Source organism: Leptopilina heterotoma, unplaced genomic scaffold, assembly GCF_015476425.1.
Source record: "Leptopilina heterotoma isolate Lh14 unplaced genomic scaffold, ASM1547642v1 Lhet_187, whole genome shotgun sequence".
Classification (NCBI taxonomy): Eukaryota; Metazoa; Arthropoda; class Insecta; order Hymenoptera; family Figitidae; genus Leptopilina; species Leptopilina heterotoma.
The window spans coordinates 973,866-998,502 of NW_025110906.1; the positions used below are offsets into that span (position 1 = coordinate 973,866).

At 23.1% G+C, this 24,637-nt stretch overlaps 1 protein-coding gene across 5 annotated transcripts in view; it reads right to left on the reverse strand.

Annotated features, from left to right (window-relative positions):
• LOC122500493 (serine proteinase stubble-like) overlaps positions 1–24,637 on the reverse strand; it is a 136,235-nt gene that overhangs the window by 55,580 nt on the left and 56,018 nt on the right. For 2 of the 5 annotated variants that reach the window (XM_043609452.1, XM_043609449.1), the window contains exon 1: positions 12,696–13,089. The exons of the other annotated variants lie outside the window; for them this stretch is intronic. The gene's annotated coding sequence lies outside the window, so the exon portion shown is untranslated. Of the gene's footprint in view, positions 1–12,695; positions 13,090–24,637 lie in introns of those variants that run through there. 5 annotated transcript variants of the gene reach the window in all.

A 24,637-nucleotide genomic window follows, 5' to 3' on the forward strand; every position in this document is an offset into this window, starting at 1 on the left:
AAACAGTAAACACTTTTAAAGTGTACATTTATGTTTTAAAATCCGATTGCACATTATTTGTCTTTTAATGCACTAATTGCAATGCTCTAGTACTTTTATTTACTGCTCTTTTACTTCTCTATATGATATCAAAAATGTCTTAAATTAAAATAGAAAATTTATGCAACAAGGAGATTATTTATGTTTATGTAACAATTCTTCGATATGGAAAATTTGTTAATTAAAGTTATTTATTTAAAATTCATGGACTTGATATATGAAACGTTTTTAATATCTAAAAGACACATTAAAATTATTTAATCACAAATATCATCTATATTTCAGGTTTGATACAAAAATTTAATTTTCTTTTTCCCTGACTTTTCCCTGATTTACAGACAAAATTTTTTTTTCCTGCGAGTAATGAAGAATATTCTGATTCAGTCTAAAAATGATAAGATACATAATAAAAATTTTCTATTACATTTATTAAAGAAATTTCTTCAAATGTAAAATTATTCGAAAGCATGAATAGTTTTATTTATTGTTCCATATACTTGTTAAATAAATAAATAAATAAATAAATAAATAAATAAATGAAATTTAAAATTCAAACTTTTTTAAAATTCAACAACCTATAAGAATAAAATAACAACTTATAAGAATAAAACATGAAGATAGCGATTGCTCCGAGTCTTCCACTCGGAGTGATCGATTTCTTCATGTTTTGTAATAATCAAAGATGACCGAGTGATGAAATCATTATTTTATATTATTGAGAAAATTGTTGTATAACTAATATTCATCTTTAAATCAATTTTTATTAGAAAATTTTTAATGAGAATTCAAATATATAAATACAAAAATAAATAATTTATTGAATAGTTCAAGATTCTTAAAATTGAATTCTCATAAAGAATTTTATCAGCAAATTTTTAAATAATTGAATTCTTTTGATGAACTTCAATACAATTTTTGAGAATAATAACATTTTCCGAGGAATACGATTAAAAGTAATAAAAAATTTTATTATTTATGAAAATAATTGAATTATTGCGAAGAAATTTATTTAAAAAATTGTAAATAATAATTGAATTCCAGGGGAATTTTTATTATTTAGAAAAATAATTCTTTGCGTAGAATTTTATCAAAATTTTTTTTTAATAATTGAACTCTTTTAGAAAATATTATTAAAATAGTAGGTAGAAATTGAAAATCATTAAATTGAGGAGAATTTTTGAAAATAATTGAAATTTTGACAAGATCTTTATTAACATTTTAAAAAATAATTGAATTTTAGAGAAACATTTTATTATTTATAAAGATAATTGAAATTTTGACAAGAATTTTACAAAAATTTTGAACATAATTGAATTGCTGCGAAGAATTCTATTACTTTTGAAAATAATTGAATTATTGCATAGAATTTCATTAAAAATTTTTTTTAAATACTTGAATTGTTTTGGAAAATTTTATTGAAATAGTAGATATTGAAAATCATTAAATTGAGAAAAAAATTTTGACAGTAATTGAAATTTTGCCAAAAATTTTATTAAAATTTTTGAAAATAATTGAATTTTTGCATTTATTTGTAATTTCTTCAAAATTCAATTTTTTTAGTGTTTTTAATTAAAAAAATTAAAAATTAATTATAATTAATAATAATAATTATTTATAAAGATAATTGAAATTTTGACGAGAATTGTATGAAATTTTTTAACATAATTGAATTTCTGCGAAGATTTTTCTCTAAAATTCAATTATTTTTTTAAATTTCAATAAATTTATTTAAAAATTTAAAAATTTAATTATTTATTATTTATTATTTATTTATTATTATTTGTTATTTAATTATTTTTAAATTTTTTATTTTTAAATTTCAATTATTTTCAAAAATTTTAATTGAATTTAATTCTGCTATAAATACATTATTTTTAATAATTAATTAAATTTATATTAAAAAATATTACTGGTACCACTAGTTGGTTGTATAAATGTTATGATACCGAAGTTTGAAACACAAGTGGTGCAATTATTTTGACTAATAATTCAAATATTTCTGGCACCGTTGCTTGGTACCAGAATAAAAATTTAGAATCATAAATTAAAACATAGTAGTACCATTATGTTAACTAAGAGTAAAAAGAATTACCGATTAAATAGTTTGGTACCAAAATTGACATAGTAGAAGAGTTGTAAAAATAAGTGCTACGATTATTTTGACTACAACTAAAAATATTACTGGTGTCAATGTTTGATACCACAATAAATGTGACAAATCTGAATTAAATGTTCCGCACGGAAAATTTCTCGAATAATTTTGCAGTCCACAATTTTCTTAAATAAAATGATTATTAATTTGATTGACTTGTTTTCGATAAACAAGTTTCGACGTTATTTAATAATTTTGTAATCTTATTTAAAGTAATATAATCAAGTTGAAGTCCACAACGTTGATCAACGAAAAAAAATTGTTTACTTAGTAAATTAATTAAAAATACGCAACAATATTGACACAAAAATATTTAGAAAAAAAGATTGATATTTATATTTTGATAATAATTATTTTACAATTAAATTTTAAATTAAAAATAATACTTGAATGTATTAAATAAATTTTTTTTGTTGATAAACGTTGTGGACTTCAACTTCGTGTAATATACATATAAAAAGAAGTACCTAATCCCGGAAGTTAATAACTTTGCTTCGGCAAAAACTGTCAATCAGACATTGGAGAAAATGAAGACTACTAAAACTATCTCTGGAAGCGATCAGATTTTATATTGGACAACTTGTATTCAATTAACCTAGATCGAATCAAGATCCGCGCTTGAAAGGATTAGATCACTGATCACAAAATTTTTGATCTAGCTCATTGATTCTAAACTATCATTGCAACACTAAACACGATTCCTTCTTCTTCTTCTTCTTCTTCTTCATTCTATTTTTCCCTTTTATTTTATCAAGATGAAAGCATTTGAGTAGAAAAAAATAACTTTTCTTTAAAAGGAAAAATTACCCAGCTACCGAAAAATGAAAGTTCAAAAAATGTTCAATTGAAAACAAATCTTATTATTTTTATCACCAGATTCTCTACACATTCAACTATTTAATTCGACAATTTATAATTGATATGGTAAATAATTCAAATTTTAAATAATTGAAACTACAAACAACTAAAACTATAAACTTCTTCTCCTTTAATAATAAACCTATAAACGATTGAAACTACATAGAATTGAAATTGCAACCAATTGAAACTAAAAAAAATTATATCACAAATATCCAACTTATAAATATTTCAAATTATAAACAATTGAAATTTCAAACAATTGAAAATACAGATAATTGAAATTATAAATAATTCAAACTACTAACAGTTTAAACTACAGATAATAAAAATTAAAACAATTAAAACACTGAAAATTTTAACATTTGAAACTGCAAATAATTATAAATAATTAAAACTACAAACAATTGAAATTATAAACCATTGAAACTACTAATATTTAAAATTACAAATAACTGAAATTACAAATAATTCAAAAAACAGACAATCAATTTACAAACAATTGTAATTATAAATAATTGAAATTACTGACAATTGAAATTGCAAATAATTGAAATTACAGAGAATTGAAACTACAGACAATTGAAACTACAGACAATTGAAATTACAGACAATTGAAATTACAAATAATTGAAATTACAGACAATTGAAATTGTAAATAATTGAAATTACCGAGAATAAAAACTACAGACAATTGAAATTATAAATAATTGAAATTACAAACAATTGTAATTATAAATAATTGAAGTTACTGACAATTGACATTTTGAATAATTGAAATTACAGAAAATAAAAATTACAAACTATTGAAATTATAAATAATTGTAACTATAAAGCATAAACAATTGAAGAAATAGTCAATTTAAATTATAAACAGAATTTTATTTTTTCATCATTGGATTTAAGGGGAAAAAAGAAGAAAAAAATTAATGGAAGAATGTTGTCTTCTTAAAATTGGTTGGATGTTTATTGAAAGTAAAAATTGGAAAATTGAGTGAGAGTTTATAAATTGAGGAATGAAACTCTCATGTTTCGTGATTGTTACATGACAATCGTTGTATAACGTTATTGTATTCTCACGGAATTTATTTATTTTGTCCTGCTTTTTTTAAACTAATATATAAACTCGCGTGACTTTTGATCACGATTTCCAAAGAAATCCAAGAACGTGACGGACATCTCCAGGAGGAAGTCTTGTTTTCTTTGACTGAAATTTTTTGTCCATCCGGATGTCTACATTCTTTGGAGTATTAACCTTTTGGCTATGAGAGAATCGTGTTTATTTTAAGGCAATTTAAAATTTTTTTAAAACAATTTAAAGTTGTTCTTTTAATAGAATTTAAGAAAAAAAAAGTTCCAGTCAATTTTTTTCTAAATATTCAATTGTTTCTTGTTTCCAAATATTCCATTTTTTAAAAATATTTAATTGCTTTTGTGTCCAAATTTTTAATTGTTCACTATTAAATTTTTTCAAAACATTCAATTGTTTTCAATTATTCAATTTTCTTTAAAATATTCCATTGTCTCTTGTTTTCAATTATTTCACTCTTTGCAAATATTTAATTTTTCAAAAATATTTAATTATTTTCAATTATTTAATTTTTTTTTAAACTTCAATGGTTTTTTTTTCAAAATATTCAATTCTCTGAATAATTTCCAAAATTTAATTATAAAAGAAAAAAACACTTGTTGATTATTTTAGACTGGTCAGTATTTCGTTTAATTATTTATCAGCTCTATTTTCAACAAACTAAAATTAATTAAAATTATTAACAACTTTAAAAAAAAGTAGAAAGAGTGTCCGTCTCTTTTAATTACACCAATTAACAGCCTTTTTCTTCAAATAATAAATTGTAAACTTTTTCTTTAGTTGTCAAGTTTCACACAGCATATGTGCTTCCGGTAAGAATAGACAGTGAATATTTCGAACCCTCTCTCTCTCTCTCTCTCTTTATATATATATGCAACTATGTATATTTAATCATAGACTTGGCCGACAAGTACATACATTTTAGCGTAAAGTCTGTTATTACAAGGCATTCATTTATAAAATCATGTGATAACTACCAGTATTTTATTAAAATTGACCGAACTGGTTTACAAACTACCACTAAAATGTAATAGTATTTTGGAATTTCTTTTTTTTCCACAGGGGAAATTAAAGTTATAAACTTTTTCTCATCGTTCACGCTTAAAAGTACTATCAACTATAACTTTATTAGATGCCTCTCATAAGATTACTCTAAATATTATGTTTAACACACACAAGAACTGCAATCTTAAAGATGTAAAAGAGTAGTTTTTTTTCTCTACAAAACACGATAAAGACACAATATTTACGTTGGTAGAATATTTTTTTGCAATTAAGAAAAAAAATGCTATGAAATAATAAAAATAAAATAATTTTTATCTATCTATATTCATGTTTAATTAGATTATATTATTATTGTTTTTATTAATATGTTATTTATTAAGAAACTGTAGAAGATAACGGATTTAAAACTGGTACTTTCAATAACTGGTACCATTTAAGTGAAAAACTTTGGTATTATCTGAATTAATATCTTTGATACCAAATGTTACTGTTATATTTAATTTAAAATCTGGCACCAGTGATTAAGTGTTACCAGTTATGTTAAGCAAGAACTTTGGTAATATTAATTTTAAATATGGTACCAATAATTAAATGGTACCAGTAGTATTAAAAACGTTGGTAGAATTTATTTTAAATGTGGTACCAGTAATTAAATGGTAATCGTAATTAAATACCAATCGTGTTAAAAACATCGGTAGATTTAATTTTACATCTGGTACCAATAAATAAGTGGTACCAATTATGTAAATATTTTTGGTACCATCTGTATTAATATCTTTGGTACCATCTAATAATAGTAGATTAAATTTTAAATCTGGTACCAGAAATTAAGTGGTACCAGTCATGTTAAGAACTCTGATAGATTTAATTTTAAGTCTAGTACCAGCAATTAAATGGTACCAGTCGTGTTAAAAACTTTGAACGATTTAATTTGACATCTGTCACCAATAAATAAGTGGTACCAGTTCTGTAAAAATCTTTGGTACCATCTGTATTAATACCTTTTAACCTAATCTAGATTTAATTTTAAATTTGGTACCAATAAATAAATGGTACCAATTAAGTGAATATTTTTGGTACTAAATATTAATGGTACCAGTCGTGTTAAAAAAGGTTGGTAGAATTAATTTTAAATCTGGTACCAGTAATTAAATGGTACTAATCGTGTTAAAAACATCTGTAGATTTAATTTGACATCTGTCACCAATAAATAAGTGGTACCAGTTATGTAAAAATCTTTGGTTCCATCTGTATTAATACCTTTTGAATCTAATCTTACTGGAAGATTTAATTTTAAATTTGGGACCAATAAATAAGTGGTACCAATTGAGTAAATATTTTTGGTACTAAATATTAATGGTACTAGTTGTATTAAAAACTTTAGTATATTTAATTTTACATCTGGTACCAGTAAATAAGTGGTACTAGTTATGTAAATATCTTTGGTACCATCTGTATTAATATTTTTGGTACCAAATCTTACTTGTAGATTTGAATTTGAATCTGGTACCAGTAAATAGTAATAATAGTAATAATAGTAGTTTAAATTTTAATTCTGGTACCAGAAATTAAGTGGTACCAGTCATGTTAGGAACTCTGATAGATTTAATTTTAAGTCTAGTACCAGCAATTAAATGGTACCAGTCATGTTAAAAACTTTGAACGATTTAATTTGACATCTGTCACCAATAAATAAGTGGTACCAGTTCTGTAAAAATCTTTGGTACCATCTGTATTAATACCTTTTAACCTACTCTTACTGGAAGATTTAATTTTAAATTTGGTACCAATAAAAAAGTGGTATCAATTGAGTAAATATTTTTGGTACTAAATATTAATGGTACCAGTTGTATTAAAAACTTTAGTAGATTTAATTTTACATCTGGTACCAGTAAATATGTGGTACTAGTTATGTAAATATCTTTGGTACCATCTGTAATAATATTTTTGGTACCAAATCTTACTTCTAGATTTGAATTTGAATCTGGTACCAGTAAATAGTAATAATAGTAATAATAGTAGTTTAAATTTTAATTCTGGTACCAGAAATTAAGTGGTACCAGTCATGTTAAGAACTTTGATAGATTCAATTTCAAATCTAGTATCAGAATTTAAGTGGTACCAGTCATATTAAAAATTTGGTCGATTTAATTTGACATCTGTCACCAATAAATAAGTGGTACCAGTTATGTAAAAATCTTTGGTACCATCTGTAGTAATACCTTTCGAACCTAATCTTATTGGAAGCTTTAATTTTAAATTTGGTACCAATAAATAAATGGTACCAATTAAGAAAACATATTTTTTGTACTAAATATTAATAGTTCCAGTCGTATTACAAACTTTAGTAGATTTAATTTTAGATCTGGTACCAGTAAGGAAGTGGTACCAATTGTTATAATAACTTCAGTATCATCTGTATTAATATCTGTGGTACCAATCTTAGTTGTAAATTATATTTTTTGATCTGGTACCAAAAATGTTTTCTGTTGCTACTAGATATATTTTATCCAACTTATAGTACCAGCAAACATATTTATTCAAGTTTCTTTTATTCTTATTTTTAATTTTTCAATTTTTCCAATAACGAAAGGTTAATATAGAATAAAATTGGGTTACAACTATTATTCAACCGGAATATTATGCAAATTAATTTTTCTTTTACTAAAGTGCAAATAAAAATAAGATTATTTTAAGAACATATATTGAGATGTAAGAAACTTGTCAGTTATTTATAGAATGTATAATCGATTATTTTGCATTTAATCGTCGCAAAAGAAATGATTAAAGAGTGAAATAATCCCAGTAGCGAGAAGAATTTTAATTATTATTCTAATCTCACAGGGTTCATCAAAACCGGTCTCGCCAACGTGTATAATTTCTGTCACAACTTGTCTCATCATCATTTTGATATTATCATTGTTTACAAAGTAGATCCATTTTTCTCTTTAGTGATTTTAAATTTTAAGAACAATTTTTTTTATGCTAAAATATAAAAAACAGATAATTGAAATTATAAACAATTGAAATTACAGACAATTAAAAATATAAATACCTGAAACCATAAATTATTAAAATTATAAACAATTGAAACTGCAAACAATTGAAATTATAAATAATTGAAACAACAAACAATTGAAACTGAATAGAATTGAAATAACCAAAAATTGAAACTACAAAAAATTTAAATTACAAAAGATTTAAATTTTAAATTACAAAAAAATTGGAACTATAATTAACAAAATTGCGAAATTAAAACAAATTAAACGTTTCCATCGTAAATTTGTCGAAAGTAAAGAATTTTAAAGAGAAGAAATACTATAGAAGAAATGAACAATCAGTTAATGTTTCCATCAATTAATTGTCCTATCGCTTGAAATGATGTTGATTTGTTGAAAAAACAAGTATTTACACTTGCGGAATTGTGTGAATTTTGCCATTCCGTTTATTTCCGGAAAAAAGTGGAATAAAAGAAAAAAAGAAGAGAGGAAAAAAAACAGAAAGTTGAAGAAATAATAGTGCGTATAGATTGTGCTGGTCATGAACATGAATGGAGAGGTGGTGAGGATATCTCGAGCGGGCGGACGATCCATCGACGATGAAGGAGGAGAAGAAAGAAGAAGAAGAACAAGAAGTATTACGGAAGTGTGACAACGGTAATAAATAACCGGTGGAAACCTCGATCGACACTTTAGACGAGAGGCCATGTCGTAGTTTCGATTCACGTTTATATTATACCGGTACCAATATATACTCCGGTATGGTTTACCGATATTTAAAAATATCATACGGAATCGGTGTATTAATGTAGCGTGTGAATCGTGTGCGGATAACTTTATAAGAAACAAACGGTATGGACTAATTTTTTCTGTAGCGAAAAGAAGACGAAGAGATTTTCACTCCAAATAATTTATTCAATTTTTTGTTTTTCAAAAAAAAGAATTGAATTTGTACGTTAATTCTTCATTAATTAATTAATTCAATTTATAATTAATTCTATCAACAACTGTTGGTAGAATTTTTTTTAATCACAATTTTTTTGCAAATATCAAATTGAGACAAAAAATGAATAAAAATATTGCTTCGCAACACTTTTGATTCGTTTTTTGTCTCAATTTGATATTTGCAGAAAAACTGTGAAATAATAATTGAATGTTTAATTTTCAAGAAAAACGATTTATTTAAAAACCATAAATTTGAGACTGCACTTGAAAATCGAAAAAAAATTGAAAACTGTAATTCGAAATAATTAAATCAATTATGATTCGAATTTTTAATTAAATTCTTGTGAATTATTCGTCTTATCAATAATTGTAGTTATATTCGATTAATTGTAATTACAATTGGTTTCAACTACAAAAAATTTTAACTACGACCAATAATAATGGTCAAATAAACAAAAAATGAAACTACAAACAATTAAAAGAACCATTAAATTGAAGTTACAAACAAGTGAAAAATAGAAACAATTTAAACTAAAAAAATAAATAAACAAAATTGAAAGTTATTAAAAATTGAAAATAGAAAACAGAAACTATTGAAAATAAAAATAATTGAAACTACAAAGAATTAAAATTAAAAACAATTGAAATTGGAATCGATTAAAACTACATTAAATTAACATTTTAAACAATTAAAACTCCAAAAAATTAATAATATACTTACACAATTAAAATTTCAAAAAGTTTAAAATAAATATTTATTTAAACTATAGACAATCGAAAATACGAACAATTGAAAATGGAAACCATTAAAAATTAAAACTAATTAAACTAATTAAAACTAATTTAAATTTTAGAACAATAATTGAAACCACAAAAAGTTACAATTGCACAGATTTGAAACTACGGATTATAGAAATTAAAAACAACAATTACAACTACAATTGGTTAAAATTGCAGATAATGGAAATTTTAAACAATTAAATCTACAAAGAGATAAAATTCAATATAAATGAAATTACAAACAATTGAAAATACAAAAATTAACATGGAAAATAATTGAGATCACAAAACTTGATATTGAAAACAATTGAAATAACAAATATTTAAAACTACTAATAATTGAAAACTACAGAAAATTAAAATTACAAAACGACTGCAATTAAAAATACCTAAAACTATATTGAATTGAAATTTCAAAGAATTGAAACTGCAAAAAAATCAAAATTGCAATTAATTAGCAGTTAATTAAAAATTTCAAATTAAAATAATTGAAATAATAGAAACTTTTATAATTGAAAGTGTGACGATTAAATTGCAAACAAAATTGACACTAAAAATAGTTGAAAATACAGATAATTAAATATATAAATTTCTGAAATAACAATAAAAAATTAAAACTACTAAGAGATTGCAACTACAGTTAATTGAAATTAGATGCATTTGAAACTACAAATATTAATACAAAAAACAGTTGAAGTCACACTTAGTTATAGCTTCCAAACAATTGAATTTAAACAATTGAAATTAGAAAAAATTAATGTCGCAAAAAATTGAAACTAAATAGATTTAAAACTACTTAAAATTGAAAGTAAAAATAATTTAAACTACAAAAAGTTAAAACTACTGATATAAATTGGTATGAGAAACAATTGAAACTACAAAAAAGTTGAAACTAAGGATATAAATTGAAATGAGAAACATTTAAAACTACAGATAATTAAAATTATAAACAATTAAGACTACAAAAAAATTTAAATTACAGTTATTAGAAACGAAAAAACTAAAAAAAAAAAAAAATTGATAATAACATTTTAAATAATTGAAACTAGAAAAAAATTGGAACTATTAGCAATTAAAACTGGAAAAAAATTTATATTCGCAATAAGTTTTAATTACAAATAGTTGAAACTTGAAACATTAAAAATTGAAAGTACGGACAATGAAATGGTAAATAGTGACAAAAAATAATTGAAACTACAGATAATTGAATTTATATGTATTTGAAACAATATACATTTTTATTCTCTATAATTGATTGACTTGTTTCCTATAATTATCTTTATGTATTTATCAATTATTCATGTCGTCAATTAACAATAGAGAAAGAAAAAGAGAGAGAAGGAGAGAGAGAGAGAGAAAAAGAAAGAGAGGGGGAAAGTGAATGAAAAAAGAGAGAAATTATAATAAATAAATAGAAAAAGAAATTAACTGCAAAAATAATTGACCTATTGTAGTTTCATAAAATATAATGTCCGCACATACTGAATATTGATGATGATGACTTGTATGTATTGACAGCAATGATACGAAATGAAAAGAAAAAAAAATGACGTGTGTCTTTCTTGTCAATGTACTTATTGTGGCGAGTAATCAATTAGTTAATTAATTAAATCTTGTACCAGTCATGATCGTGCATTGTAAGATTGAAACGAGGTACAAAATGGTTGGGTAGTTTCTCATCATCGATGTGGAGCACCATAAACAAAAACTTGCTCGTCATGTTCCTTCTAGTCTAGTTACATTGATGACTTGATACTGTCCCAATGTGAAATTGTCTTTTATTTCAAATGTCAAATAAGCTACAGTTCGATTTCACATTTTGTCATTTATTACATTTTTTTCGTACATCAATTATTTTTTTAAATTTCTCCTTTTACTTTATTTTCAATTTTTCTGCGTTTTTCTTCATTTTTTTTATCTATTATATTTTTTTTTGTATATATTTTCTATATTTTTTCTTTTTTTCAAATTATGTATCGTCGTTTATTTTTTACAATATTTTAGTAAATATTTTAATAAATTTTAATAAATATTTATTGTTATTAATATTATTATTATTAGGTTATTTTTACTTATTTTCCTGTATTATTTTTTACATTCATTATTTCCTTATATTATTTATTCTCTTCTTTGTTTCTTCAAATTATTCATTGTATTCGTTAGAGCTATTTTTTTACTTTTTTTTTTTTTATTTTTTTTATTTTTACTTTTTTTTATTCATTTCTTCGTATTATTTTTTAATTTTTATTAGATTATTTATCGTATTTTATTTCTTAATATTTTTTACTTATTCTATTTGCTTTTATTTAAATTTTTATATTATTCCTAATCAGAAACTAATTTTTACATTTATTTTAAATTAGAAAAAAATTAACAACTGATTTTGCAATTGAAAATTATTTAACTATAAATTTTTAATAAATTAAGATTTTATAAGCAAATTTTTTCAACTAAAGTCTTCTCTGTTAAGAATTATTGTTGAAGCTAAGAAGAATTTAGTGAAGAGTTTGAAGACATTTAATAGACTAAATAAAAAAATAAAAAATAATGAAAAATAGTAAATAATAGAAAACAACAAATAGTAAAAAATAGTAAATAATCAACAACAAATAATAAAAAATAGTAAATAATAAATGGTAAAAAATAGTAAAGAATAAAAAACAACAAATAGTAAAAAAAAAATTGTAAATAATAAAAAACAATAAATAGTAAAAAAAAAAGCGAAAAACAAGAAAGAATAAATAGTCAAAAATAGTAAAGAACAAAAGGTAGTAAATAGTAAAAAATAATAGTAATTATAAAAAAATTATTATTCTATAATCTATACCTGCTTCCTTGATCTAGGATCAGGTCTCAGAATCACTTCTTCATTCACAATTCCTCCAGAATTCTCCAGAAAGAAAAATATCTTCTTTCAACTATAATCGACAAATTTCCTTCCAGATCAAAATTTTGCATTTTCATCATTTCTTTGCCCCCACAATAACCAAAAACACAAAACTTATTTCACTTTTAAATTAATTTTTCCCAAAAAACAAAATCCATTTTTTATTTTAATACCGATTTTTGAAACTTTTCCTTTTCGGTCACTAAAAGTTGTAGGAGAGATTGTGTTGAATAGAAAAAAAAAAATTTCAATTCGAGTTGGAAAAGAGTATATAACACAAAAGGTTTAGACAGCACGAGAGCCGGGTTGGCACTGAAAGGCCCAACTCTCATAGTCGACCATTGCCATCTCCAACCACTATCACCAATTGCACTCATTCGTTCTTCTTTGATTCAATATCGTCGCTCTGCATTCAGTTATTCAAGGTCACTGGGAAAAATAAATGTGTCAAAATCAAAGGCGCACGTTATGATTCAATGATTAAACGTCGATTAACGGTAATACTCAAAGGTCTCTTTCGTCTTTTCTTTTCTCTTTTTTTTTTAGTCGATTTTTCTTCGTTCCACGTGCGGCGAAAAGGGATTTGTGCTGTTCGTTCTTCATTAGTTATTCAAAACCGAGTGTCTTGATTTGACACTTTTGCTACTGGTGCATTTTTTTGTGAATAATTATTAAACAATAAAAAATAATTATTTTGTATTGTTTAAACAATACAAAATAATTATTTTTTATTGTTTAAACAATACAAAATAATTATTTTTTATTGTTTAATAATTATTCACAAAAAAAATGCATAAAAATCAATAATCAAAATGCGTAACTACAATCAAGTAAAATTACGAACAATTAAAAATAGAAACGATTAACAATATAGACAATTAACATTAAAAATAATTTAAATTAAAAATATTAGAAACTACAGATAATTTAATTTACAAATTATTAAAACTACAAAAGTAATTAAATCTACTGACAGTTGAAATTATAAATATTTATGATTGAAATAAAATTAAATCTATAAATAATTGAATTATTAAACAATTAAAACTACATTGAATTGATAATGCAAATAATTAAAATTATAAATAATTGAAACTACAGAAAATTGAAATTACAAACAATTTAAGCTTGTAACAGTAAAAATTAAAAGCAATTTAAATCAAAATCAATTGAAACTACAGAAAATTGAAATTACAAATAATTCAAACTTGTAACAGTAAATATTGAAAGCAATTTAAATTGAAAACAATTTGAACTACAAGAGTTGAAATTGCATATAAATTAAATTTAAAGCAATTGAAACTACAAGCAATTAATATGTCAAATATTTTTAATTAAATACAATTGAAATTACAAATAATTGAAACTACTTACAATTTTACTTAGAGAAAATTGAAATTATATTCTTTTGAAATTACAAAAAAATTCAAATTACAAACAATTAAAATTACTAACATAGTTGAAATAACAAATATTTTAAATTACAAATAATTGAAACTATAAATATAATTGAAATATAATCGAAAATATAAAAAATTGAATCTACAAACAATAGATCTTTTCAATATTTTCACTATTTCAAAATACAAAACAATTGATTGAAAACAATTGATTTTGAAATTAATCAAAGTCACAAATAATTGAAACTAGAACCAAAAATTGAAATAAAAATAATAATAAAATAATATAAATAATAATATAAAATAATAAAGAAAAATAAATAAATAAATAAAGAAAAAAAAATAATAACAAAGAAAAATAATAATATCTGAGAACAATTAATTAATAATTTATCAACAGCGTTTATTCAATTCTTGATTTTTTTCTGACAGAAAAATTTCTAAACAAAAACAATGAACAAACTGCTTTTAATGCCCTTTTGTGTATTCATTTTGAAATTAACTTAAACTAACAGAAAGGAGATATTACAAAAAAAAATCCGTAATGACAAAATTAAGATATTGCAAAAAAAAAAGAATCCACAGACTTTTTTTTGCAATACCTTCTTTCTAATCATTTTTGCGAGTCTTTGTTACTTTAACTTTCACAATCAGTATTTTCAGTTTCATCGACGCACGAAGAAGAGTACGGAAACGGCGAAACTCGTTCTGGATAATAAACCACTGACTTCCATCGAAGAAATAATATTGTATATATATATGTATATCTATATTGAAGGTATCTACCTTCAAAGAAGCAAATCCTAACATTCATCGATTCCTTCTCAAAATAACTGTTCTAATAATCTTTCTTCTTCTTAAAACAACATCAATAAATAATTTACATTAATCTTTCGATCTTTGGTTTGAAACATGTCTGAACATACATATATGGTTTCAGGTTTAGAAAAAGAGAGAAAATAAAAATACAGTCGGTAGGAGAAAAATTTTAGTGAATCTGGAAAAATGATTTACTGTGAAAAATGGTGTTTGAACAGTATTTGTACTTAGTTTATTATTGTTAAATTATTTTATTACTATTTTTACATTATTTTGATTATTTTATTATTATTTTTATATTATTTTGATTTTTTTTGATTATTTTTTATTATTCTTCAAGTTCTTCAATTATTCTATTATTCTTGTTACATAATTTAAATTATTTATTTAGTATTCTTGGAATTTATTCCCACACGTTTTGCATACGAAATTGTCGAAATATTCTATTTTTCCTTTTATTTGAAGAAAAATAAATGTTTAGTTTTACATTGCGAGAGAAGGTTATTCCTCACCTGCAAAGTACTTTGTAAACAAGAAATGAAGATTATCCTCGAAAAAAAAGAAGAGTAAAATGAAGAGCAGAAGAAGAAGAAGAAGAAGTTGAGGAATGCGGAAAATGGTGAATATTTTGCAGAAAAGTACATGATACACGTCGTGACGCAATTAGGTAGAGAATTATTTTCTCTAATTGCTGTCCCACTACTATGGCTTCTTTAAAAATAATCATTAAACAGAAATTTAAATTTTCGCAAACTTTAAAAATTTACATACTTTTATTTTTATTCAGAAATTTTTTCTTTTTCGAAACAATATATAATTTTTATCAACCCTTATTTCAATTTGTAACTTTTTTTTAAAGAAAGTAAATTTCATCAATTTTTTTTCTGTTTTTGATTCTTTCTTTTTTGAACGAATATAATTTTTATCAACGATTTTCTATTTTTAATTTTTTCTTTCTTGAATCAATATAATTTCACTGTATTTCTTCTTCTATAATTGTAATTCTTTTTTGAACTAATATAATTTTTATCAACCATTATTTTTTAATATTTGTAAATTTTTTTGAAACAATGTCATTTTTATCAATTTTTCTATATTTTTAATTCTTTCTTCTTTCAGGGTAATTTTTATCAATTTTTCCATATTTTTAATTCTTTCTTCTTTAAACGAATATAATTTTTATTAAGTATTTTCTATTTTAAAAAAATATAATTTTTATTAATTTTTTTCTATTTGTAATTCTTTTTTGAACCAGTATATTTTCTATCAACCTCTTTTTCAAATTGTAAATTTTTTTGAGAGAATGTAATTTTTATCTTTTCTTTCTGTTTTTAATTTTTTTTAACGAATATAATTTTAATTACCTAAGTATTTTTTATTTTTAAATCTTTCTTCCTTGAATCAATATAATTTTAATAAATTTTTTTTATTTTTAATTATTGTTTTTTTTGAATTAATATAATTTATATTAATTATTCTTCTATTTGTAATTTTTGAACGACTGCAATTTTTATCAACTATTTTTTACTTTTAATTTTCTTCTTCTTGAATAAAAATAGTTTTCGCATTATAAAATATATTTTTTATTTATCTTAATATTCGTAATATTCAAAAAGTAAAGAATTGATTCAAAACAATATTGCTTTCAAAAAAAAAAAAAAAAAAATTACGATTGGAAAAGATTGGATAAAAATTATAAATAAAAAGTGTAGAAAAAAATTGATAATAATTAAATTGCTTCAAAAGAAGGAAAAAACTACAAATAGAGGAAAATTAATTAAAATTATATTGACTCAAAAAAAAAAGAATTAAAAAATTAAAAATAGAAAAAAAAATTGATGAAATTTAATAATTTTTTTAAAAATCAAAAAAGAGGAAGAATTAAAAATAAAAAAAAATTGATAGTAATAAATTCCCTTATATTCAGTGCTATGTCATTCTCATTATTTTCCATTTTTTTAAAAAATACCACAATGCCCGAAAATTGTTTATAAAAAACAATCTAAAATTCTCCAGCAGTTTTAAAATTTTTTTAATTTTAATTATTTTCTTCTCTAAATTTTCATTTTTTTGTAAATATCTCTGAAATTTATTGTATAATTTTATTTTCCACTAGTTTTTTTTCTTTTAATAGTCTTTAACCATTTTTAGAAGGCCCGTATAACTTGCAGGCTTCTCAAGATGCACAACTTGTACGAATTCACAAATTTTTATCGTTCAACAACACAAACATAAGAAGGGACAGAATGCATTATTTATTCCATGAGCTCCAAGAAGCCGATGAAACATTATTTTTTTGCCGACTCGCCACTCATAAGACACTTGGGTGGAAAAAAACAACAAATTTCTGACAAATCGTTTAGTTTTTCAAACGAAACTCATCGTCACGCACAAGGAAAGTAAATAATAATGAAGAAAAACAAAACAAAACTTTGACAAATTGATTTTGATTCCATTAGTTCGCGAAGCCACATAAACAAGAAGAGGGATCTCGTGCGGGCAATTTCGCTGTTCGTCCCATTAAAAAAAGCAAAATTAAAATAATAAATAAATGTTAAAAATTAATAGAAATGAATAAAAAAATAGATAATAAATCAATTTTAAAAAATTAATAAAAATTAATAAAAATTAATAAAAAAAATAAGTAATAACAAAAATTAAAAAAATAATTAATAATAATAAATAATATATTAAAAGATGTATTTTTGTTGTTGACCAGAATAATTTGAAGTGAAAAATAATAATAAATAATAATGATAATAATAAATAGATTTATATAGAATAGATTAATTAAAAAATTACTATTTATTAACAGCAATTTCAATTTAATAATTTTCATTTATAATAAAAAGTTAGAGTTTTAATGAAAAATATTTTTTTCTAAACTGACCCAAATAGTACAACTATTGCCGTATTATTAATAACGCAAAAATATTTACAGCAAATAATAAAAAGTGAAATATATTTTAATTGGAATAAATTTGCAATTGAACTATTTCTTCGATTGTATATTAGTTTTGTCATGACATATATTTTATTTATATATCTGGAAAGAAAAAAAAGTTTATTATTTTTGAAAATAGCGATATATCGATAGAATCATCATTCAAGTAACATGACTTCGGCACCCTATCTGACAATCACATTTCTTACATTCAAATGCGAGAATCTTGGTCGATTTTCTATAGCTGTTCACTCAATGTGCACCGTTCAACATCTACTTCGTTTACACTCTCTTTTGAAGGAACATGGCATACCATTGCACATTGCTTTAGATAAACTTGCAAATTAACATTCAATTTTTTTTCTATTTCTTCATTTCTGTTTTTGTTTTTTTAATTTTTGTTTTAACTTTCCTCTTTTTTTTATTATTGAGCAATACTATAAATTTTCTTCTCTAATACTATATTTCTCTACATGAGACAATAATTGGGAATTAATGTTAATCTTATGGAAAATGAAGAATTATTATTTTTATTATTATGAGTATGATTATTATTTGTATATTATTAATAATATTAACGCGGTATTTTATTAAATTAAAAAATTTTTTATTTTCAAACATCAACTTTAATTTTTGGGTAATTTCAAATTTTCAAAAATTCACTTATTAATTAATCAATAATTCATTATTATTTTTGCGAATTTTAATAAAATTCTTCGCAAGAATTCAATTATTTTTTTCTACACTCTAAATTCTTCCCAGAAATTCAATTATTTTTTTATAAATAATAACATTCTTCGCAGCAATTCAATTTTTTTCAAATCAATTTTTAATAAAATTTGTCCAAAAAATTTAGTTATTGATTCAAAAATTTGGATAAAATTTTTTAGAAGAATTCAATTATTTGCAAAATTATTTTAATAAAATTTCTCGAAAAGATTCAATTATTTTTATGAATTATAATAAAGTTTTCTGGAAAGAATTCAATTATTATTATTATTATTATTATTATTAAAACTTTAAATAAAATTCCACATAAGAATTCAATTATTTTTAATACAATTTTTATACAATTTCTCCAAAGAATTCAATTATTTTCAAAAATTTTAATGAAATTCTGGGAAGAATTTAATTATTTTCAAAAAGTTTTAATAAAATTTAACAATACAATTTTTAATTACAATTATTAATAAACACGATTACTTTACAATCTTTAAAGACAATTTTCAAAATTAATAAATAATAAAATTCTTTGCAGCAATTCAATTTTTTCAAAGCAATTTTTAATAAAATTTGTCCAAAAAATTGAGTTAATAATTCAAAGATTTTGATAAAATTTTTTAGGAGAATTCATTTATTTTCAAAATAATTTTAATAAAATTTCTAGAAAAGATTTAATTATTTTTAAGAATTTTAATAAAGTTTTTTGAAGGAATTCAATTATTATTATTATTATTATTATTATTATTATTATTATTATTATTATTATTATTATTATTAAAACTTTTAGTAAAATTCTTCACAAGAATTTTATTATATTTTTCTATATTATTCTAAAATTTTCGCTGAAATTCAGTTATTTTTTTATAAATAATTAAATTCTTCGTAGCACTTCAATTATTTTTAAGTATTTTAATAAAGTTTTCTCGAAAGAATTCAATTATTATTATTATTAAAACTTTTAATGTTTTAATAAAATTTCACGTAAGAATTCAATTATTTTTAGTACAATTTTTATATAATTTTCTCCAAAGAATTAAATTATTTTCAAAATTTTTAATGAAATGCTGAGAAGAATTTAATTATTTTCAAAAAGTTTTAATAAAATTTAACAATAAAATTTTTAATTACAATTATTAACAAACACGATTATTTTAAAATTTTTAAAGAAATTGTTCAAAAGAATTTAATAATTTTCGAAAACTGTAATAAATAATAAAATTCTTAGCAGGAATAAAATTATTTACAATACAATTTTTAAAAAAGTTCTCGAAAGAATTGAATTATTTTAAAAAATATTGATAAATTTATTCATAAGTATTTATTTATTTCCTGTTTTGAATACATTAAATTAAAAATTTGAAATTTTTCTACTTCAAACTGCGAACAGATTACCGGAATTCAACGATTATTAATATAATATTAATATAGATTATTATTATTATTATTTTATTATTATTATTTTTATTAGTATATTTTTATTTTTTTTTATTATTATTTTTGCTATTATTATTTTTATTATTATTACAAACTTAAAACTTATATTTCTCTCAGAATCAACTAAGCTTCTTATTTGTTCCAAATAAATTTTATTTAATTCAAATAAAAATTTCATTTGTGTCAAATAAAATTTTTATTTAAAAAAAAAATTTAGTGTAGGCTCGGAAATAAATATTACGGACAATATGATTTTAATAATAATTTATATATAAATAATAATTTACACAATTTATTTTACTACTTTTATTATATTGTCCTTTGAAATGTATTCGATTTTGATGATATTGTAATTCGAAGTAGCGAAAAAAATTATTTATTTATTGTAGGATAATAATTTGTATGATTGGGTACAATATTACAATTGAATAATTCTCTGAGACTGGTTTCCATTCAAGTATATTCAAATGTCCACCAGAATAAATCAAAAATATATTCATATTATAAACTGAACCGAAAATAAATTTTAATCAATTTTCTCTTCTTGAAAATAAAAATTCTTCTTTGTCAGTGCCTTGGGCAAATGACCCACTTTGGTCTACACGTATAAATTCGTATTGCCCATAGTGAAAAATCGTTTCTAACAATGTTTTCATGAATGGAAAAGTGAATTTGTTTTGAAAAGAAATTATATTTTTCCCAAAAAAAAAAAATCGGTTTTAAAAAAGAAATTCTTTTGAAGAAAAGGAAGGAAAATTCTTTTTTATAAGAAGAAATTCTGGGGAAAAAAAGAAATTCTTTTTTAAAAGAAATTGTTTTGAAGAAAAATAAATTCTTTTCATGGAAAAAGAAATTTTTTTGAAGAAGAAAAATTCTTTTCAATGAAAAAGAATTTCTTCTCAAAGAAAAGGAATTTTTCTTTAAAATAAAAAAATTCTGTTGAAGGAAAAGAAATTCTTTCTGAAATAAATTCTTTTTTATAAACAAAATCCTGTTTTAAAAAAAGAATTTATCTTCAAAGGAAAGAAATTATTTTTTTATTCGAGAAAGGAAACAATTTCCCTTCCATACACTCATGTCTTGTCAGTTGTATTATTATTCTTTTGAATTGGCAAATTTTTCAGATAACTTTAATGAATTTCACATGTAAGATGGAAAAGATGTTTATATACATAATACAGTTTGGATTTCATCTCGACATGCACTTGAAAGAACTAACAGAGTGCGAGCACAGATTAGCGGTAATTCACTTGGTGAAAAGCGGTTTCATTCAACTATAAAGACTAGTTTCGAATCATTATATATTATAGGTCCACGCCTATTCTTCCCAAGAAAGAGAGGAAATTATCTTCTTTTTTTCCTCAAAAAAAAAAAAAAAAAAAAAAAAATTCAAGAACAAAATTATGAATATTTTAACTACCGGAAAGAATTAATCAAACAAAAAAAGAAGGGCAAAGAAAATCAGAAAAATCGTAATAGCAAAAATTTGATTAATATTAATTAATTAACAGACAATTTAATTTTTTATTAAAATAATAATAATATAAATATCGATAATCAAGAATTAAATTGTCAGTAAATTAATTAAAATTAATAAAAAAAAAATAGAAAAAAAATAGAAAAAAAATCGAAAATTAAAATTTTCGAGAAATTACAATTCTTTTTTAATTCGCCAACGAAAAAAAATATGTCATAATAATAATAAAAAAATCGCTTGTTGGAAATTTTATTCACATTATACTTATCTTACGTTTAATTTGTTTCGCTTTTGAACTACAATTACTGAAAGTCCTTGAAAATAAAAAAAAGAGTCGTAAACTTTACCAAAAAATTTGACAGAAATACGTCGTAAAGATAAACGGTACCATAAACACATTTAAAGGCCCCCAAAAAGAAACATTAACATTTTCAATTTATTATAATTGTATATGACAAACAGAAGAGAAAAAAAAATTCATCGCGAAATTCCACATCCTTGGTAAACTTTGCTTTTCGAAAATTTGCATTCCGTTAATTAGTGAGCGGTTGCTAAAGCTAAGAAACTCGAAAAACTAACAGAAATTACGTGTATGTTGACACAATTTTTACAAAAGTTCAAATTTTTTTAATTTCAATGAAAAACTTATTAAAATCCACGGTCTAGATTTTAAAATTCCTTTAAAGTAAGATTTTTTATTTTTTTAACTTTTCTTTTTTTGACAATTAAAAAAAACAATTAGATTTTATAGGACTTCTTTTATGAAAAGAGGCAAAAAAATGTCAAAAAAAAATTTTCGCTGGTAGTCACCAGTAGAATTTATTTTGTCAAAATAGTATATTCATAGTATGAATAGCAAAATTGTGGTTGGTACCAGCAATAAAATAAATTTTGGTACCAGATTCTAAAATCAAAGTTATTGCAAAGACTTGGTACCAAACTTCTTTTTTAGAATTTTTTTATCATTGTCTATGAAACATATTTTTGGGTTCAATAAAATTTCTCTTATTTAATTATACTTGGTACAAGCAGAAAATAATTTTGGTACCAATAGAAAAATTTTGTTGGGTACCATAAATAAAATAAGTTTTGGTACCAAAGTACAATTAGTACAATTTTGGTACCAAAGTTACAATTTTTCTTTGCTAATTCAGTGGTACAAGTAGTAATATAAGTGATATCAAAGTTGTAAAAGCAGGTGGTACCATTTTTTTACCATTATCATTAATTATCATTAAGGTGGTACCATTATCATTAATATGACATGTTTTGCTTAACTCAGTGGTACCAGTTAATAATCACCAATAGAAAATTATATCTGGTACTAAGAGAAGAATTAGTTTTGGTAACAAATTCTAAATCTAATAAACTACTAAGACTTGATGCCAAAGCTGTTGTCTGGTACCAAAGGAAAAAGAATCTCTGGTCTATCAGATTCCACATTAAAATTGCTATGAATGTACCAAGAATAAAATAAGTTCTGGTACCAGATTCTGACCTAATGTTTCTTTAAGCACTTGGTACCAAAGCTAAAAGAGGTAGTGGTACCATTATTCAGACTAAGAATATCGCATTGGTAGCAAAACATAAATTATGACATCAGATGTTTATCAAAAATACCATGATCTGATAATTAAGAGAGAAGTACAAATGGTACCAAAGATCTTAAAGACTTTGACAACTTTGAAAAGAAAAACTTTTATTTGTAGTTTACCAGGTACCAATGTTTGGTACCATGAACAAAACAATTTCTGCTACCAGATTCTGAATGAATGTTACTTCGAAGTCTTGGTACCAGAACAAAAAAACCAACTAGTACCATTATTGTCACCTACCAATAGCGTTAGCATTGCCAAAACTATTCACAAAACTTCACTGAAAAGTCATTCAAAAAATCAAAATGCCGATCTTGTTTCATTTCCAGGACACCCTAATAAATACAAAACACACCAGACTTTCGAAGATTGGCGTAAAAATATATATAAGAAAATAAATACCTTTTATGCGATGTACAGAAGAAAAAGTACCGTAATACTGTTTTACTGCATGCATGTGTATATAGAGAAGAAGAGAGAGAGAGAGAGAGAGAGAGAGAGAAACGCATGTGCGTATGTGCCCGAATACCTGCATACTCTATGTACTTGTATAAACCACATAAAGTGCGCAAAGAGATACTTTGAAGTAAGTAGCTTCTATTCGCCAGGGAAGGTCGATCTGGGATGCGATGATTGATCTATCGACAGGAATAGGAATGTTGCAGCGTACACGTACACACCTTGTTACGGGTATGGCACATTAATGGCGGCTTTAAGCTGACGTCCCGGAAAGGTGAGTACGTGGGAACTAAAGTCGGTCTTACCATGATTCAACAACCACGACATCTTAACCTCGACCTATATTTTCCTCGATTTTCAGGAATATAGCGTACTTTTCATCTTATCAGAATCACCGCCACGCCGCATCCTCTCCGCTACTAATCTGTATCAATTTTGCCATTCATCATCTCTCTCTCTTTCTATCTATCTATCTATCTATCCATCTATCTTATCTCTTTGCGCTTATCGAAAGCAACTTCTCTCTTTTATCGTACATATGACCACCGCAGTAGACTAAGAAGAAAATCTTGTTTTAGGACCGAATGGAAGTCGCAAGACTTCCATTCGGTCCTAAAACAAGATTTTCAACAAATATTTTCAAAAAATTTTGTTCAGTTGGAGCGGAATTACTTAATAGAAGCTGCTATTATTTGGTACCATTCATAATAGAAACTAAAATTCATTGAAGCTGCTAAGAATTAGTACCAACCTTAATTGAAACTAATATCAGTTGCTAGCATTCATAATTAAAACTACAAATAATTAAAGGTGTTAATAATTGGTATCACAATTAATAGAAGCTACTATTAATTGGTACCATCCATAGTTAAAACTAAAATTAATTGAAGCTGCTATTAATTGGTACCATCCATAGTTAAAACTAAAATTAATTAAAGTTGCTATTAATTGGTACCATCCATTGTTGAAAGTAAAAATAACACTGGGTTACAAAAAAATGGTCATGTCGTGTTTATTTAAAATTTACTGTG